We start from the raw sequence: 5705 nt of genomic DNA, 5'->3' as shown, positions 1-5705 counted from the left end.
AAGGGTCTCAGCCACCCCTCTAGGCTGCTGGTATTTCAAAATTGGTTGTTGACCTCTTATTTGGATATTTGTCTAGTTCAAGAGCATAAGCTGCATGATAAAGCTAGGGATGTAATGCACTTTAAAGGATACAGTCTGTTTTTTGGTGGAAAAAAAGAACAATACTCAGGTACTTTGACATATATCAAAAACTCCCTCAAGCCTCAATGGATCCTTGACAATAAATCAGGGAGATGCTTTGTCTTCCAAGTGGAATCCCAATGGGGACCAATGGAAATAAGTAATTTTTATGCTCCTAATGATGAAGCATCTAGAATAGAGTTGTGGAGATGGCTCGCCCATAGGTATTCTTGGAGGAGACTTTAACATGGTGGAGACCTTTGACCAAACCACCTCCTTATTTACTATAATGTCGCTGCCTCAAAGCTCTGAATGTGACACCTTGCAGAGCCAAAATGATTTGGCTGATGCCTGGACTGCTACTTCTAGATCCTCTATAGGATTCATCTTTCACTCCCTATCCCACCAAGGATCCTAGTCCAGAGTAGATAGAATCTACTTTGTTGGATCTGCTTGGATCCCGAACTCAAAAAAAAAATAAAATAATGTTGGTACTGCGCTATTAGATCACTTTCCTATTGTCTCACAACTTATTGATATCGAAATGCAAAATATGAAGCCAGCAAGACATGTAGCAATACATCATAATTGTTGGTAAAATGAATGCTCAGAAAGGCAGTCATAAGGTAATGCAAGCCAGAGAAAGAGCAAAACATCTTGTGCTTAAAGCTGGTAGACAATCTACTGCGTTGTGTCACAAGGAAATACAAGAGCTAACTGCTGCTAGAGATGTACTTTTAGATATTTGGAAAATGGATCAATGTAAAAAACTGAGATATCTATGTAGACAATGGGTGGTTGCAGATGGGAAAGACTCATCCAAATCCTTTTATAAAAAACTCAAGTTAAAAAAAAAGGCAGAATCTGTCAGTTCTTCACAATGGCGATAGGACTCCTCTAACCAAGGGAACTGAAATTCTAGATATGACTACCCAGTATTCAAGTGCTATACTTAATGTAAGCCCAGATGTAGCTTCTGAAAGAATAAATGCTATTGAATCTCTCTTTGACTACAGTCACTCCATGCATTGAGGTTGCAAAAGCTTACAGCTTGGAGAAACCACTAAATGAGGCAGAGTTGGAATATGTGTTGAGCAAAATTACCAAATGAAAAGTGTCCTGGCATTTGTGGATTATCCAAGGAATTTATGGAGTCCTTTTGGTCAGAATTGAAAGGAATAGTGTGCCCATTGCTGAATGCAATTTGGATGTCTCAATGCATGGATCCTGCCCTCGAGCAGGGAATCATAAAGCAGATCCCTAAGAACACCTTCCCTAAAACTCTGTTTGATTGGAGGCCCTTCACCATGACGGGGATTCTTTACAGAATGCTGGCCAAATCTATTGCTATCAAAATAGAACTTGAGCTGCAAAAACAGAGTCACCGTGCCCAAACAGGCTTCATTGATGGCAGATCTATTTATGATAACACACTTATAGTCCATCTATAGAACATACTATAAATTATAAGCAGGACATGGTTATGTTTCAAATTGATTTTGTCAAGGCTTTTGAAATAGTGCAGTGGGGTTTTGTGCAAAGTGTACTAAAGAAGATGGGGTTTGGCAATAGAATAAGCAACTTCATCAACTTGTTGGGGCAACAGGCCTTCTCCAAAGTTGTGACTAATGGTAGAATCTTTGAGAAGTTGAGTATTGCAAGATTTGTTAGGAAAGGTTGTCCTATCAGCCCACTTTTTTTTGTTGTTGCAACTCACCCTTTGTATTCTTATTTGGATGCCCTTGCTGCAAATGGGCACCTGCAAACTCTTCATCTGGGCTCTAAACAAGTAATAGGTAAAGGATTTACAGACAACACCTTTGTGTTCCTCAAAGCAAACAATATCAATGTATTGCGATGTATAAAAGTACTAGACTTATATGCATTAGCAGCTAGGTTAAATCTAAATTTAACCACATCTGCCCTCATTGATATTTGAGTCACGGACTTTGATGCTCTAATTTGGTATGGAAAGAGGTACCCAAAAGGCCATGTATTCAGACACTTGGGATACCCCATTGGAGTGGGTGCGTCTCAAACCGAGTTGCAACAATGGGTAGTGGAGAAGGTGCAAGCCAAAATTGTAGCTTGGTACTGTGATGAATGGCCCCTACATGTCAGATTAAGGATAGTCTAATCTATCCTCATCCCTTACATGATGTAGTGCTTGCCTTTGTTGGACTGGTCCGACAAAATGTTAGAAAAATGTACAACATCCATGTCTAGGTTTTTATGGAGGATTCATTCTGTCGCGGCTGCCTTGATTGCCTGGGATAAATTGCCCTTCCGGTACACATTGGGTGGTCTGTACATTCTAATATGAAATTACATGCCCAGGCAAGAAGGGATTGCCTCACAAAGCACAACTGTTTTCAGCTGCTCCATTAAAAACTGGGTTTGATATCTCCAATATGTTGATAAAAACATGAAAAAAGAGCTGCTCTATTTTGCATTGGGAAGAGAGAATCATGTACACTGGTAATTATTTGGGTGCTGAAAACATATATTGGAGATTTGTGTTTACAGTTCCTCCTACCAAATTGATGGGAAAACCTGCTATTACCCTATTCAATCAAAAAGGGTATTCTTCAAATTAATCAAATACTAGACTCTAACCTTGAGTTGAAACTATTTTCTACAGCCAGACGACAGTAAAAATGCGGAGTCAGGTTCATAGGACTGTGGCACCAGCTAGGAGCACATGTATTTAGCCTACTTGTTTTTGGTAAGCCAAACCTGAAAGACAGACATAGAGATTGGACTTTGCCAGTGTGTACGGCCAATATGTAGAAATCATCTTCTTCAATTTTTTATTCGTCTTCTTTACCAGATTCTTGTATTGATGGAAGATGTAATAAACAATGTGGATTACATATGCACAATAAATGGTGGTTGAATGTATTATCTGCTATATGGTGAATTCCAAACCAGTTCAAATTCAAAGTCTTTTTATGGAAGTATGTACAGGGGTATTGCCTACAGGTTGTAACCTTAAAACAAAGGTATTTACAGATGAGAAGTACAGCAGATGTAAGGGTAATGAGTATGTTAGACATGTTTTTTGGCATTGTAAAATAGTTGCAGAGCAGTGAAAATGGACTGAATATATATGTGGTCTACATCTTAGGGAGTTCAAATTGAATTTATCCAAGGTGAACACACACCACGACAATGCCCTAGAATTTACAGTATAGTCATTCAGAGTTTGGATTTTGTGGTTTATATGGTCAATGAGGAATATGGCTACATTTGACAGTAGCACAGGATTTAAGCAGACAGTGCCTATGTCAGTCAAAGACAGATTGTTGGTGGATAGAGTTTCTTTACAAGATCAAGCCCTAAAGGAAAGGGTGCTCCAAGTCATCCATAGGTTGAAGGTGTAATAGCTAAGAGAATAGAATTCCTGAACACGATGCTAACATGTAAGATAATGTAATATAGAACAAAGGATTTGAGAGAGAGAGAGAGAGAGAGAGAGAGAGAGAGAGAGAGAGAGAGAGAGAGAGAGAGAGAGAGAGAGAGAGAGAGAGAGAGAGAGAGAGAGAGAGAGAGAGAGAGAGAGAGAGAGATAGATAGATAGATAGAGAGACATGCTGGCATGGTAACGCACTTAGCCCTTTAGCTACAATATTGTTGCTACGTATGCCACCTTGCAGCTAGACATGGCTCCACAAATTAGATAAAGAGTAGATGTTGTTGGCTACCACTGGACCACATATGGAAATCTAGCTAGGTGGTATATCCACAATGCCGCTTGATGCAGCTACAGGCTCTGAAGCTCACTATCCATATATATAGTAGATAGGCATGATGGAGCTTCCGCCATCTCGCCTTGACCACCGCTTCATATAGCTACATGCTTGAAGTTCATGATGGCAATAGAAAGTACATAAAGAGAGAGGCTTTTATTTATCACCAGATTCCTTTGAGCTTTCAAGAATTTTTTTTTTTGTTATGCATAATAATAGTAGCTAGAGAGGTGAGGGGAGTAAGGACAATTTGATCATCTGTCCGGTTCTGCCTTTGTTGCTCAACTAGCTACTCACTATAAGAGGGAAAATTGAGAACCACCCCTTAGTACCGCGGATTAACAAATGAAAATGGAGAGAGAAAAAGTTGTGTTGGTGGTAATATAAGCAGAAATAGGTGCAACAATAATTTATTAGTAATATATGTGATAATAGTCACGGATATATATCCGCAACTATTATCACATATATTGCTTGCACCCCCATTACCGCGGACATAACCGCTATACGGCTATTCAAAAATAAAGGTGCTCATTTGAGCCACCCAATTTTGGGTGGCCCAAAGGTGCTCATTTGGGTGGCCCAAATGAGCACCTTTAGTTTTGACCTACATAAAATATATGCAACATCAATTGCATTTTGGAAAAGTGTAAATAAAAAAATAAACAATAGAGTATACCTTACCTTGACAATTTAAAGTGCAAAAGACAAATAATTTAAATTTTTTACAAATAAGATAAAAAATTTAGTTCAAGTGTATATACATATGCTCATAGAGTTTTTGTTGTGCCACATAGAGACTTTAAGAGCTAACTTGCATTTATACGTCGGAATAACAAAATTTGTACGTACAATGTGATATTATACGATGTATATCCGCATTGTATGCGTATATCCGAATAAAACTACATTAAAAAAGCGTCGTGATAGTTTGTTTGAATTGTTTCGATAATGGCGCTTGCGATAGAGACACAGAGAGAGCAAGTAGCCACAGGGTATCACTTCTGATTCTCTTTTTGTTTTGTTCTCTCACTTTGTATTTACTAGCACTGCTGTTTTGGAGCATTGCTCACACCTCACTGTTAGTTTACAGGTTAGGATCCTCTCTTTGGCTGTATTGACCATCGTGTCACACTGCAAAGAGAGAGAGAGAGAGAGAGAGAGAGAGAGAGAGAGAGAGAGAGAGAGAGAGAGAGAGAGAGAGAGAGAGAGAGAGTTTAGAGACCTGTCCTTGTTTGTGTTGATCCTCGTGACACACTACAAGGGGGTTTTATACTTTAGACAATTGGTCCTTGACTGCTGGTGACCTCGGTGTCGCACTACAAGGAGTAGCTTAGGATGTGCAATTAGGATCCTTGTCTCTGGTTACTGCTGACCACCACATCACACTACAAGGAGGAGTTAGCTATCTTACATCCTTTGTTCGTGGTTGTTGCAGACCACCACGTCGCACTGCAATAAGATTGGGTTTAAAAGATTTATCATCTCTGACTGTTGCTGACCACTATTTCGCACTGTAAGGAGGGGTTAGGCATTTTAAATCCTTCGTTCTTCCTTGTTGCTCACCATTGCGTCACACTGTAGGAAGATTGGATTCAATAGACTACCCATCTCTGGTTGTTGTTGACCACCGCGTTGCACTGCAAGTTATGAATGGATTTAAGAAATTCCCCGTCTCTGGTTGTTGTTGACCATTGTGTCGCACTACAGAGAGGGGTTAGGTATTTTAAATCCTTCGTTCTGGCTATTGCTGACCGCCGCATCGCACTGTCGGTTGATTGGATTTATTAAATTCCCTGTCTCTAACTATTGTTGACCACCATGTCGCACTACACG

The sequence above is a fragment of the Adiantum capillus-veneris genome, chromosome 10 (assembly GCF_014529385.1).
Source record: "Adiantum capillus-veneris isolate H3 chromosome 10, ASM1452938v2, whole genome shotgun sequence".
NCBI classification, from domain to species: Eukaryota; Viridiplantae; Streptophyta; class Polypodiopsida; order Polypodiales; family Pteridaceae; genus Adiantum; species Adiantum capillus-veneris.
This window is presented reverse-complemented; position numbering follows the sequence as displayed.